Source organism: Delphinapterus leucas, chromosome 19 (assembly GCF_059928025.1).
Source record: "Delphinapterus leucas isolate spDelLeu-1000000601 "Yukka" chromosome 19, BTC_Dleu_Yukka2, whole genome shotgun sequence".
NCBI lineage: Eukaryota > Metazoa > Chordata > Mammalia > Artiodactyla > Monodontidae > Delphinapterus > Delphinapterus leucas.
The window spans coordinates 28,730,006-28,742,636 of NC_143147.1; the positions used below are offsets into that span (position 1 = coordinate 28,730,006).

Below are 12,631 nucleotides of genomic sequence, written 5' to 3' on the forward strand. Positions count from 1 at the left end.
GGCTCCGCCGCGGGCCCGGTTGCCGTCCCTTCGGCCAGCGAGCCCCTCGACCTGCACCTGGCCGCCCCCACCGGCGCCCCGCCCCGGTGCCGCCACCTGTGTGCCGGTGGGTGTGTCCCTCCACAGCTCCCTCCGGCAAAAGCCTCGCCCCCCGCCGTGTCGCCGCCGCGGCCGGGTGCGGGAGCGGGATCGAGGGCAGGGGCTGCTTCCCCGGGCCTGCCGGCCGCCAGGGGCGGGCTCCTGAGCCCGGCAGGTGGTGTGCGGGCAAGGGTGGCCTCGCCGGGGCTGAGGGGCCGTGGCGACACGATGGTGGCTCCCAGTGGCTTCGGGCCAGCTGCTGTCGGGCAGGAGGGCCGGCCCGGGTTGCGGCTGGGCGGCGCCTAGCGCCGCGTGGGCGGGCAGGGGCGATGCCCAAGGGACCGCGGGCCCCGGGCACTGAAGCCTCCGGGGCCACGTCCCTGTGAGCGACGGGCGGGATCTTGGCGGGGCGCCAAGCGCCGAAGGGTTCGCTGGGTCACGCCCGCCCTCGGCTGGGAGGGGGTGGCCAAACCCTCCGCCTCCGCCACCGCCCGGTACCTGAGACCTCCGTTCCCCCTGCCTGGGCGGGCGACGGGGTCCTGCCGGGGCGGGCTGACCGCCAGGCTGGCGGTGAGGCGCAAGCGCCAGCGAAAGTGGGCCTCAAGAGGCAGCCCGCCGTCCCCGCCCCCGTCTACGGCCATACTACCCTGAACGCGCCCGATCTCGTCTGATCTCGGAAGCTAAGCAGGGTCGGGCCTGGTTAGTACTTGGATGGGAGACCGCCTGGGAATACCGGGTGCTGTAGGCTTTTTGCCTCCCGCTCCGCCTTCTCCTTTAACTCGCCCGCGGGCGGTGGCCGCCGGCTCCGCCCGCGCCGGGGCCCCGCTGCAGGCCCCGCCTCCTCAGGCCCCTCCCACCACGGCACGCGCGCCGGAGGGGGCGCTCCCCGCCGGCCCGGCCCGCCAGGCGGCCAGAAGGCGGCCCTGGAAGGCAGCCGCACCCCAGACGCCCCCGGGGTGCCTGGCCCGGACCCAGGCTCCGCTGCGGGCCCGGTTGCCGTCCCTTCGGCCAGCGAGCCCGTCGACCTGCACCTGGCCGCCCCCACCGGCGCCCCGCCCCGGGGCCGCCACCTGTGTGCCGGTGGCTGTGTCCCTCCACAGCTCCCTCCGGCAAAAGCCCCGCCCCCCGCCGTGTCGCCGCCGCTGCCGGGTGCGGGAGCGGGATCGAGGGCAGGGGCCGCTTCCCCGGGCCTGCCGGCCGCCAGGGGCGGGCTCCTGAGCTCGGCGGGTGGTGTGCGGGCAAGGGTGGCCTCGCCGGGGCTGAGGGGCCGTGGCGACACGATGGTGGCTCCCAGTGGCTTCGGGCCAGCTGCTGTCGGGCAGGAGGGCCGGCCCGGGTTGCGGCTGGGCGGCGCCTAGCGCCGCGTGGGCGGGCAGGGGCGATGCCCAAGGGACCGCGGGCCCCGGGCACTGAAGCCTCCGGGGCCACGTCCCTGTGAGCGACGGGCGGGATCTTGGCGGGGCGCCAAGCGCCGAAGGGTTCGCTGGGTCACGCCCGCCCTCGGCTGGGAGGGGGTGGCCAAACCCTCCGCCTCCGCCGCCGCCCGGTACCCGAGACCTCCGTTCCCCCTGCCTGGGCGGGCGACGGGGTCCTGCCGGGGCGGGCTGACCGCCAGGCTGGCGGTGAGGCGCAAGCGCCAGCGAAAGTGGGCCTCAAGAGGCAGCCCGCCGTCCCCGCCCCCGTCTACGGCCATACCACCCTGAACGCGCCCGATCTCGTCTGATCTCGGAAGCTAAGCAGGGTCGGGCCTGGTTAGTACTTGGATGGGAGACCGCCTGGGAATACCGGGTGCTGTAGGGTTTTTGCCTCCCGCTCCGCCTTCTCCTTTAACTCGCCCGCGGGCGGTGGCCGCCGGCTCCGCCCGCGCCCGGGTCCCGCAGCAGGCCCCGCCTCCTCAGGCCCCTCTCACCACGGCGCGCGCGCCGGAGGGGGCGCTCCCCGCCAGCCCGGCCCGCCAGGCGGCCAGAAGGCGGCCCTGGAAGGCAGCCGCACCCCAGACGCCCCCGGGGTGCCTGGCCCAGACCCAGGCTCCGCCGCGGGCCCGATTGCCGTGCCTTCCGCCAGCGAGCCCCTCGACCTGCACCTGGCCGCCACCACCGGCGACCCGCCCCGGGGCCGCCACCTGTGTGCCGGTGGGTGTGTCCCTCCACAGCTCCCTCCGGCAAAAGCCCCGCCCCCCGCCGTGTCGCCGCCGCGGCCGGGTGCGGGAGCGGGATCGAGGGCAGGGGCCGCTTCCCCTGGCCTGCCGTCCGCCAGGGGCGGGCTACTGAGCCCGGCGGGTGGTGTGCGGGCAAGGGTGGCCTCGCCGGGGCTGAGGGGCCGTGGCGACACGATGGTGGCTCCCAGTGGCTTCGGGCCAGCTGCTGTCGGGCAGGAGGGCCGGCCCGGGCTGCGGCCGGGCGGCGCCTAGCGCCGCGTGGGCGGACAGGGGCGATGCCCAAGGGACCGCGGGCCCCGGGCCCTGAAGCCTCCGGGGCCACGTCCCTGTGAGCGACGGGCCGGATCTTGGGCGGGGCGCCAAGCGCCGAAGGGTTCGCTGGGTCACGCCCGCCCTCGGCTGGGAGGGGGTGGCCAAACCCTCCGCCTCCGCCACCGCCCGGTACCCGAGACCTCCGTTCCCCCTGCCTGGGCGGGCGACGGGGTCCTGCCGGGGCGGGCTGACCGCCAGGCTGGCGGTGAGGCGCAAGCGCCAGCGAAAGTGGGCCTCAAGAGGCAGCCCGCCGTCCCCGTCCCGTCTACGGCCATACCACCCTGAACGCGCCCGATCTCGTCTGATCTCGGAAGCTAAGCAGGGTCGGGCCTGGTTAGTACTTGGATGGGAGACCGCCTGGGAATACCGGGTGCTGTAGGCTTTTTGCCTCCCGCTCCGCCTTCTCCTTGAACTCGCCCGCGGGCGGTGGCCGCCGGCTCCGCCCGCGCCGGGGCTCCGCTGCAGGCCCCGCCTCCTCAGGCCCCTCGCACCACGGCGCGCGCGCCGGAGGGGGCGCTCCCCGCCGGTCCGGCCCGCCAGGCGGCCAGAAGGCGGCCCTGGAAGGCAGCCGCACCCCAGATGCCCCCGGGGTGCCTGGCCCGGACCCAGGCTCCGCCGCGGGCCCGGTTGCCGTGCCTTCGGCCAGCGAGCCCGTCGACCTGCACTTGGCCGCCCCCACCGGCGCCCCGCCCCGGGGCCGCCACCTGTGTGCCGGTGGGTGTGTCCCTCCACAGCTCCCTCCGGCAAAAGCCCCGCCCCCGCCGTGTCGCCGCCGCGGCCGGGTGCGGGAGCGGGATCGAGGGCAGGGGCCGCTTCCCCGGGCCTGCCGGCCGCCAGGGGCGGGCTCCTGAGCTCGGCGGGTGGTGTGCGGGCAAGGGTGGCCTCGCCGGGGCTGAGGGGCCGTGGCGACACGATGGTGGCTCCCAGTGGCTTCGGGCCAGCTGCTGTCGGGCAGGAGGGCCGGCCCGGGCTGCGGCCGGGCGGCGCCTAGCGCCGCGTGGGCGGGCAGGGGCGATGCCCAAGGGACCGTGGGCCCCGGGCCCTGAAGCCTCCGGGGCCACGTCCCTGTGAGCGACGGGCGGGATCTTGGCGGGGCGCCAAGCGCCGAAGGGTTCGCTGGGTCACGCCCGCCCTCGGCTGGGAGGGGGTGGCCAAACCCTCCGCCTCCGCCACCGCCCGGTACCCGAGACCTCCGTTCCCCCTGCCTGGGCGGGCGACGGGGTCCTGCCGGGGCGGGCTGACCGCCAGGCTGTCGGTGAGGCGCAAGCGCCAGCGAAAGTGGACCTCAAGAAGCAGCACGCCGTCCCCGCCCCCGTCTACGGCCATACCACCCTGAACGCGCCCGATCTCGTCTGATCTCGGAAGCTTAAGCAGGGTCGGGCCTGGTTAGTACTTGGATGGGAGACCGCCTGGGAATACCGGGTGCTGTAGGCTTTTTGCCTCCCGCTCCGCCTTCTCCTTTACTCGCCCGCGGGCGGTGGCCGCCGGCTCCGCCCGCGCGGGGGCCCCGCTGCAGGCCCCTCCTCCTCAGGCCCCTCCCACCACGGCGCACGCGCCGGAGGGGGCGCTCCCCGCCGGCCCGGCCCGCCAGGCGGCCAGAAGGCGGCCCTGGAAGGCAGCCGCACCCCAGACGCCCCCAGGGTGCCTGGCCCGGACCCAGGCTCCGCCGTGGGCCCGGTTGCCGTCCCTTCGGCCAGCGAGCCCCTCGACCTGCACCTGGCCGCCCCCTCCGGCGCCCCGCCCCGGGGCCGCCACCTGTGTGCCGGTGGGTGTGTCCCTCCACAGCTCCCTCCGGCAAAAGCCCCGCCCCCCGCCGTGTCGCCGCCGCGGCCGGGTGCGGGAGCGGGATCGAGGGCAGGGGCCTCTTCCCCGGGCCTGCCGGCCGCCAGGGGCGGGCTCCTGAGCTCGGCGGGTGGTGTGCGGGCAAGGGTGGCCTCGCCGGGGCTGAGGGGCCGTGGCGACACGATGGTGGCTCCCAGTGGTTTCGGGCCAGCTGCTGTCGGGCAGGAGGGCCGCCCCGGGCTGCGGCTGGGCGGCGCCTAGCGCCGCGTGGGCGGGCAGGGGCGATGCCCAAGGGACCGCGGGCCCCGGGCCCTGAAGCCTCCGGGGCCACGTCCCTGTGAGCGACGGGCCGGATCTTGGGCGGGGCGCCAAGCGCCGAAGGGTTCGCTGGGTCACGCCCGCCCTCGGCTGGGAGGGGGTGGCCAAACCCTCCGCCTCCGCCACCGCCCGGTACCCGAGACCTCCGTTCCCCCTGCCTGGGCGGGCGACGGGGTCCTGCCGGGGCGGGCTGACCGCCAGGCTGGCGGTGAGGCGCAAGCGCCAGCGAAAGTGGGCCTCAAGAGGCAGCCCGCCGTCCCCGTCCCGTCTACGGCCATACCACCCTGAACGCGCCCGATCTCGTCTGATCTCGGAAGCTAAGCAGGGTCGGGCCTGGTTAGTACTTGGATGGGAGACCGCCTGGGAATACCGGGTGCTGTAGGCTTTTTGCCTCCCGCTCCGCCTTCTCCTTTAACTCGCCCGCGGGCGGTGGCCGCCGGCTCCGCCCGCGCCGGGGCCCCGCTGCAGGCCCCGCCTCCTCAGGCCCCTCCCACCACGGCGCGCGCGCCGGAGGGGGCGCTCCCCGCCGGCCCGGCCCGCCAGGGGGCCAGAAGGCGGCCCTGGAAGGCAGCCGCACCCCAGACGCCCCCGGGGTGCCTGGCCCGGACCCAGGCTCCGCCGCGGGCCCGGTTGCCGTGCCTTCGGCCAGCGAGCCCGTCGACCTGCACCTGGCCGCCCCCACCGGCGCCCCGCCCCGGGGCCGCCACCTGTGTGCCGGTGGGTGTGTCCCTCCACAGCTCCCTCTGGCAAAAGCCCAGCCCCCGCCGTGTCGCCGCCGCGGCCGTGTGCGGGAGCGGGATCGAGGGCAGGGGCCGCTTCCCCGGGCCTGCCGGCCGCCAGGGGCGGGCTCCTGAGCTCGGCGGGTGGTGTGCGGGCAAGGGTGGCCTCGCCGGGGCTGTGGGGCCGTGGCGACACGATGGTGGCTCCCAGTGGCTTCGGGCCAGCTGCTGTCGGGCAGGAGGGCCGGCCCGGGATGCGGCCGGGCGGCGCCTAGCGCCGCGTGGTCGGGCAGGGGCGATGCCCAAGGGACCGCGGGCCCCGGGCCCTGAAGCCTCCGGGGCCACGTCCCTGTGAGCGACGGGCCGGAACTTGGGCGGGGCGCCAAGCGCCGAAGGGTTCGCTGGGTCACGCCCGCCCTCGGCTGGGAGGGGGTGGCCAAACCCTCCGCCTCCGCCACCGCCCGGTACCCGAGACCTCCGTTCCCCCTGCCTGGGCGGGCGACGGGGTCCTGCCGGGGCGGGCTGACCGCCAGGCTGGCGGTGAGGCGCAAGCGCCAGCGAAAGTGGGCCTCAAGAGGCAGCCCGCCGTCCCCGTCCCGTCTACGGCCATACCACCCTGAACGCGCCCGATCTCGTCTGATCTCGGAAGCTAAGCAGGGTCGGGCCTGGTTAGTACTTGGATGGGAGACCTCCTGGGAATACCGGGTGCTGTAGGCTTTTTGCCTCCCGCTCCGCCTTCTCCTTGAACTCGCCCGCGGGCGCTGGCCGCCGGCTCCGCCCGCGCCGGGGCTCCGCTGCAGGCCCCGCCTCCTCAGGCCCCTCGCACCACGGCGCGCGCGCCGGAGGGGGCGCTCCCCGCCGGCCCGGCCCGCCAGGCGGCCAGAAGGCGGCCCTGGAAGGCAGCCGCACCCCAGACGCCCCCGGGGTGCCTGGCCGGACCCAGGCTCCGCCGCGGGCCCGGTTGCCGTGCCTTCGGCCAGCGAGCCCGTCGACCTGCACCTGGCCGCCCCCACCGGCGCCCCGCCCCGGGGCCGCCACCTGTGTGCCGGTGGGTGTGTCCCTCCACAGCTCCCTCCGGCAAAAGCCCCGCCCCCGCCGTGTCGCCGCCGCGGCCGGGTGCGGGAGCGGGATCGAGAGCAGGGGCCGCTTCCCCGGGCCTGCCGGCCCCAGGGGCGGGCTCCTGAGCTCGGCGGGTGGTGTGCGGGCAAGGGTGGCCTCGCCGGGGCTGAGGGGCCGTGGCGACACGATGGTGGCTCCCAGTGGCTTCGGGCCAGCTGCTGTCGGGCAGGAGGGCCGGCCCGGGCTGCTGCCGGGCGGCGCCTAGCGCCGCGTGAGCGGGCAGGGGCGATGCCCAAGGGACCGCGGGCCCCGGGCCCTGAAGCCTCCGGGGCCACGTCCCTGTGAGCGACGGGCGGGATCTTGGCGGGGCGCCAAGCGCCGAAGTGTTCGCTGGGTCACGCCCGCCCTCGGCTGGGAGGGGGTGGCCAAACCCTCCGCCTCCGCCACCGCCCGGTACCCGAGACCTCCGTTCCCCCTGCCTGGGCGGGCGACGGGGTCCTGCCGGGGCGGGCTGACCGCCAGGCTGGCGGTGAGGCGCAAGCGCCAGCGAAAGTGGGCCTCAAGAGGCAGCCCGCCGTCCCCGCCCCCGTCTACGGCCATACCACCCTGAACGCGCCCGATCTCGTCTGATCTCGGAAGCTAAGCAGGGTCGGGCCTGGTTAGTACTTGGATGGGAGACCGCCTGGGAATACCGGGTGCTGTAGGCTTTTTGCCTCCCGCTCCGCCTTCTCCTTTAACTCGCCCGCGGGCGGTGGCCGCCGGCTCCGCCGGCGCCGGGGCCCCGCTGCAGGCCCCGCCTCCTCAGGCCCCTCCCACCACGGCGCGCGCGCCGGAGGGGGCGCTCCCCGCCGGCCCGGCCCGCCAGGCGGCCAGAAGGCGGCCCTGGAAGGCAGCCGCACCCCAGACGCCCCCGGGGTGCCTGGCCCGGACCCAGGCTCCGCCGCGGGCCCGGTTGCCGTCCCTTCGGCCAGCGAGCCCCTCGACCTGCACCTGGCCGCCCCCACCGGCGCCCCGCCCCGGGGCCGCCACCTGTGTGCCGGTGGGTGTGTCCCTCCACAGCTCCCTCCGGCAAAAGCCCCGCCCCCCGCCCTGTCGCCGCCGCGGCCCGGTGCGGGAGCGGGATCGAGGGCAGGGGCTGCTTCCCCGGGCCTGCCGGCCGCCAGGGGCGGGCTCCTGAGCCCGGCAGGTGGTGTGCGGGCAAGGGTGGCCTCGCCGGGGCTGAGGGGCCGTGGCGACACGATGGTGGCTCCCAGTGGCTTCGGGCCAGCTGCTGTCGGGCAGGAGGGCCGGCCCGGGTTGCGGCTGGGCGGCGCCTAGCGCCGCGTGGGCGGGCAGGGGCGATGCCCAAGGGACCGCGGGCCCCGGGCACTGAAGCCTCCGGGGCCACGTCCCTGTGAGCGACGGGCGGGATCTTGGCGGGGCGCCAAGCGCCGAAGGGTTCGCTGGGTCACGCCCGCCCTCGGCTGGGAGGGGGTGGCCAAACCCTCCGCCTCCGCCACCGCCCGGTACCCGAGACCTCCGTTCCCCCTGCCTGGGCGGGCGACGGGGTCCTGCCGGGGCGGGCTGACCGCCAGGCTGGCGGTGAGGCGCAAGCGCCAGCGAAAGTGGGCCTCAAGAGGCAGCCCGCCGTCCCCGCCCCCGTCTACGGCCATACTACCCTGAACGCGCCCGATCTCGTCTGATCTCGGAAGCTAAGCAGGGTCGGGCCTGGTTAGTACTTGGATGGGAGACCGCCTGGGAATACCGGGTGCTGTAGGCTTTTTGCCTCCCGCTCCGCCTTCTCCTTTAACTCGCCCGCGGGCGGTGGCCGCCGGCTCCGCCCGCGCCGGGGCCCCGCTGCAGGCCCCGCCTCCTCAGGCCCCTCCCACCACGGCACGCGCGCCGGAGGGGGCGCTCCCCGCCGGCCCGGCCCGCCAGGCGGCCAGAAGGCGGCCCTGGAAGGCAGCCGCACCCCAGACGCCCCCGGGGTGCCTGGCCCGGACCCAGGCTCCGCCGCGGGCCCGGTTGCCGTCCCTTCGGCCAGCGAGCCCGTCGACCTGCACCTGGCCGCCCCCACCGGCGCCCCGCCCCGGGGCCGCCACCTGTGTGCCGGTGGGTGTGTCCCTCCACAGCTCCCTCCGGCAAAAGCCCCGCCCCCCGCCGTGTCGCCGCCGCTGCCGGGTGCGGGAGCGGGATCGAGGGCAGGGGCCGCTTCCCCGGGCCTGCCGGCCGCCAGGGGCGGGCTCCTGAGCTCGGCGGGTGGTGTGCGGGCAAGGGTGGCCTCGCCGGGGCTGAGGGGCCGTGGCGACACGATGGTGGCTCCCAGTGGCTTCGTGCCAGCTGCTGTCGGGCAGGAGGGCCGGCCCGGGCTGCGGCTGGGCGGCGCCTAGCGCCGCGTGGGCGGGCAGGGGCGATGCCCAAGGGACCGCGGGCCCCGGGCCCTGAAGCCTCCGGGGCCACGTCCCTGTGAGCGACGGGCCGGATCTTGGGCGGGGCGCCTAGCGCCGAAGGGTTCGCTGGGTCACGCCCGCCCTCGGCTGGGAGGGGGTGGCCAAACCCTCCGCCTCCGCCACCGCCCGGTACCCGAGACCTCCGTTCCCCCTGCCTGGGTGGGCGACGGGGTCCTGCCGGGGCGGGCTGACCGCCAGGCTGGCGGTGAGGCGCAAGCGCCAGCGAAAGTGGGCCTCAAGAGGCAGCCCGCCGTCCCCGCCCCCGTCTACGGCCATACCACCCTGAACGCGCCCGATCTCGTCTGATCTCGGAAGCTAAGCAGGGTCGGGCCTGGTTAGTACTTGGATGGGAGACCGCCTGGGAATACCGGGTGCTGTAGGATTTTTGCCTCCCGCTCCGCCTTCTCCTTTAAATCGCCCGCGGGCGGTGGACGCCGGCTCCGCCCGCGCCGGGGCCCCGCTGCAGGCCCCGCCTCCTCAGGCCCCTCCCACCACGGCGCACGCGCCGGAGGGGGCGCTCCCCGCCGGCCCGGCCCGCCAGGCGGCCAGAAGGCGGCCCTGGAAGGCAGCCGCACCCCAGACGCCCCCAGGGTGCCTGGCCCGGACCCAGGCTCCGCCGCGGGCCCGGTTGCCGTCCCTTCGGCCAGCGAGCCCCTCGACCTGCACCTGGCCGCCCCCTCCGGCGCCCCGCCCCGGGGCCGCCACCTGTGTGCCGGTGGGTGTGTCCCTCCACAGCTCCCTCCGGCAAAAGCCCCGCCCCCCGCCGTGTCGCCGCCGCGGCCGGGTGCGGGAGCGGGATCGAGGGCAGGGGCCTCTTCCCCGGGCCTGCCGGCCGCCAGGGGCGGGCTCCTGAGCTCGGCGGGTGGTGTGCGGGCAAGGGTGGCCTCGCCGGGGCTGAGGGGCCGTGGCGACACGATGGTGGCTCCCAGTGGTTTCGGGCCAGCTGCTGTCGGGCAGGAGGGCCGCCCCGGGCTGCGGCTGGGCGGCGCCTAGCGCCGCGTGGGCGGGCAGGGGCGATGCCCAAGGGACCGCGGGCCCCGGGCCCTGAAGCCTCCGGGGCCACGTCCCTGTGAGCGACGGGCCGGATCTTGGGCGGGGCGCCAAGCGCCGAAGGGTTCGCTGGGTCACGCCCGCCCTCGGCTGGGAGGGGGTGGCCAAACCCTCCGCCTCCGCCACCGCCCGGTACCCGAGACCTCCGTTCCCCCTGCCTGGGCGGGCGACGGGGTCCTGCCGGGGCGGGCTGACCGCCAGGCTGGCGGTGAGGCGCAAGCGCCAGCGAAAGTGGGCCTCAAGAGGCAGCCCGCCGTCCCCGTCCCGTCTACGGCCATACCACCCTGAACGCGCCCGATCTCGTCTGATCTCGGAAGCTAAGCAGGGTCGGGCCTGGTTAGTACTTGGATGGGAGACCGCCTGGGAATACCGGGTGCTGTAGGCTTTTTGCCTCCCGCTCCGCCTTCTCCTTTAACTCGCCCTCGGGCGGTGGCCGCCGGCTCCGCCCGCGCCGGGGCCCCGCTGCAGGCCCCGCCTCCTCAGTCCCCTCCCACCACGGCGCGCGCGCCGGAGGGGGCGCTCCCCGCCGGCCCGGCCCGCCAGGGGGCCAGAAGGCGGCCCTGGAAGGCAGCCGCACCCCAGACGCCCCCGGGGTGCCTGGCCCGGACCCAGGCTCCGCCGCGGGCCCGGTTGCCGTCCCTTCGGCCAGCGAGCCCCTCGACCTGCACCTGGCCGCCCCCACCGGCGCCCCGCCCCGGTGCCGCCACCTGTGTGCCGGTGGGTGTGTCCCTCCACAGCTCCCTCCGGCAAAAGCCTCGCCCCCCGCCGTGTCGCCGCCGCGGCCGGGTGCGGGAGCGGGATCGAGGGCAGGGGCTGCTTCCCCGGGCCTGCCGGCCGCCAGGGGCGGGCTCCTGAGCCCGGCAGGTGGTGTGCGGGCAAGGGTGGCCTCGCCGGGGCTGAGGGGCCGTGGCGACACGATGGTGGCTCCCAGTGGCTTCGGGCCAGCTGCTGTCGGGCAGGAGGGCCGGCCCGGGTTGCGGCTGGGCGGCGCCTAGCGCCGCGTGGGCGGGCAGGGGCGATGCCCAAGGGACCGCGGGCCCCGGGCACTGAAGCCTCCGGGGCCACGTCCCTGTGAGCGACGGGCGGGATCTTGGCGGGGCGCCAAGCGCCGAAGGGTTCGCTGGGTCACGCCCGCCCTCGGCTGGGAGGGGGTGGCCAAACCCTCCGCCTCCGCCACCGCCTGGTACCCGAGACCTCCGTTCCCCCTGCCTGGGCGGGCGACGGGGTCCTGCCGGGGCGGGCTGACCGCCAGGCTGGCGGTGAGGCGCAAGCGCCAGCGAAAGTGGGCCTCAAGAGGCAGCCCGCCGTCCCCGCCCCCGTCTACGGCCATACTACCCTGAACGCGCCCGATCTCGTCTGATCTCGGAAGCTAAGCAGGGTCGGGCCTGGTTAGTACTTGGATGGGAGACCGCCTGGGAATACCGGGTGCTGTAGGCTTTTTGCCTCCCGCTCCGCCTTCTCCTTTAACTCGCCCGCGGGCGGTGGCCGCCGGCTCCGCCCGCGCCGGGGCCCCGCTGCAGGCCCCGCCTCCTCAGGCCCCTCCCACCACGGCACGCGCGCCGGAGGGGGCGCTCCCCGCCGGCCCGGCACGCCAGGCGGCCAGAAGGCGGCCCTGGAATGCAGCCGCACCCCAGACGCCCCCGGGGTGCCTGGCCCGGACCCAGGCTCCGCCGCGGGCCCGGTTGCCGTCCCTTCGGCCAGCGAGCCCGTCGACCTGCACCTGGCCGCCCCCACCGGCGCCCCGCCCCGGGGCCGCCACCTGTGTGCCGGTGGCTGTGTCCCTCCACAGCTCCCTCCGGCAAAAGCCCCGCCCCCCGCCGTGTCGCCGCCGCTGCCGGGTGCGGGAGCGGGATCGAGGGCAGGGGCCGCTTCCCCGGGCCTGCCGGCCGCCAGGGGCGGGCTCCTGAGCTCGGCGGGTGGTGTGCGGGCAAGGGTGGCCTCGCCGGGGCTGAGGGGCCGTGGCGACACGATGGTGGCTCCCAGTGGCTTCGGGCCAGCTGCTGTCGGGCAGGAGGGCCGGCCCGGGTTGCGGCTGGGCGGCGCCTAGCGCCGCGTGGGCGGGCAGGGTCGATGCCCAAGGGACCGCGGGCCCCGGGCACTGAAGCCTCCGGGGCCACGTCCCTGCGAGCGACGGGCGGGATCTTGGCGGGGCGCCAAGCGCCGAAGGGTTCGCTGGGTCACGCCCGCCCTCGGCTGGGAGGGGGTGGCCAAACCCTCCGCCTCCGCCACCGCCCGGTACCCGAGACCTCCGTTCCCCCTGCCTGGGCGGGCGACGGGGTCCTGCCGGGGCGGGCTGACCGCCAGGCTGGCGGTGAGGCGCAAGCGCCAGCGAAAGTGGGCCTCAAGAGGCAGCCCGCCGTCCCCGCCCCCGTCTACGGCCATACCACCCTGAACGCGCCCGATCTCGTCTGATCTCGGAAGCTAAGCAGGGTCGGGCCTGGTTAGTACTTGGATGGGAGACCGCCTGGGAATACCGGGTGCTGTAGGGTTTTTGCCTCCCGCTCCGCCTTCTCCTTTAACTCGCCCGCGGGCGGTGGCCGCCGGCTCCGCCCGCGCCCGGGTCCCGCTGCAGGCCCCGCCTCCTCAGGCCCCTCCCACCACGGCGCGCGCGCCGGAGGGGGCGCTCCCCGCCAGCCCGGCCCGCCAGGCGGCCAGAAGGCGGCCCTGGAAGGCAGCCGCACCCCAGACGCCCCCGGGGTGCCTGGCCCAGACCCAGGCTCCGCCGC

The 12,631-nt window shown here is 76.9% G+C and overlaps 12 non-coding genes across 12 annotated transcripts; all 12 read left to right on the top strand.

The window, feature by feature from the left end:
• Positions 1-707: 707 nt before the first annotated feature.
• Positions 708-826, top strand: LOC149745399 (5S ribosomal RNA). The gene has a single exon (XR_016389800.1). It is a non-coding gene; the product is annotated as a 5S ribosomal RNA (ribosomal RNA).
• A 933-nt stretch (positions 827-1,759) lies between these two features.
• On the top strand, positions 1,760-1,878 carry LOC149745400 (5S ribosomal RNA). The gene has a single exon (XR_016390019.1). It is a non-coding gene; the product is annotated as a 5S ribosomal RNA (ribosomal RNA).
• A 933-nt stretch (positions 1,879-2,811) lies between these two features.
• Positions 2,812-2,930, top strand: LOC149745401 (5S ribosomal RNA). The gene has a single exon (XR_016390701.1). It is a non-coding gene; the product is annotated as a 5S ribosomal RNA (ribosomal RNA).
• A 932-nt stretch (positions 2,931-3,862) lies between these two features.
• Positions 3,863-3,982, top strand: LOC149745402 (5S ribosomal RNA). The gene has a single exon (XR_016390306.1). It is a non-coding gene; the product is annotated as a 5S ribosomal RNA (ribosomal RNA).
• A 932-nt stretch (positions 3,983-4,914) lies between these two features.
• LOC149745403 (5S ribosomal RNA) lies at positions 4,915-5,033 on the top strand. The gene has a single exon (XR_016390702.1). It is a non-coding gene; the product is annotated as a 5S ribosomal RNA (ribosomal RNA).
• Positions 5,034-5,965: 932 nt separating this feature from the next.
• On the top strand, positions 5,966-6,084 carry LOC149745404 (5S ribosomal RNA). Its single transcript, XR_016389116.1, has one exon. It is a non-coding gene; the product is annotated as a 5S ribosomal RNA (ribosomal RNA).
• A 930-nt stretch (positions 6,085-7,014) lies between these two features.
• Positions 7,015-7,133, top strand: LOC149745405 (5S ribosomal RNA). The gene has a single exon (XR_016390703.1). It is a non-coding gene; the product is annotated as a 5S ribosomal RNA (ribosomal RNA).
• A 933-nt stretch (positions 7,134-8,066) lies between these two features.
• LOC149745406 (5S ribosomal RNA) lies at positions 8,067-8,185 on the top strand. Its single transcript, XR_016389801.1, has one exon. It is a non-coding gene; the product is annotated as a 5S ribosomal RNA (ribosomal RNA).
• Positions 8,186-9,119: 934 nt separating this feature from the next.
• LOC149745407 (5S ribosomal RNA) lies at positions 9,120-9,238 on the top strand. The gene has a single exon (XR_016389932.1). It is a non-coding gene; the product is annotated as a 5S ribosomal RNA (ribosomal RNA).
• A 933-nt stretch (positions 9,239-10,171) lies between these two features.
• Positions 10,172-10,290, top strand: LOC149745408 (5S ribosomal RNA). The gene has a single exon (XR_016390704.1). It is a non-coding gene; the product is annotated as a 5S ribosomal RNA (ribosomal RNA).
• Positions 10,291-11,223: 933 nt separating this feature from the next.
• Positions 11,224-11,342, top strand: LOC149745409 (5S ribosomal RNA). Its single transcript, XR_016389802.1, has one exon. It is a non-coding gene; the product is annotated as a 5S ribosomal RNA (ribosomal RNA).
• A 933-nt stretch (positions 11,343-12,275) lies between these two features.
• Positions 12,276-12,394, top strand: LOC149745410 (5S ribosomal RNA). Its single transcript, XR_016390020.1, has one exon. It is a non-coding gene; the product is annotated as a 5S ribosomal RNA (ribosomal RNA).
• Positions 12,395-12,631: the final 237 nt, after the last annotated feature.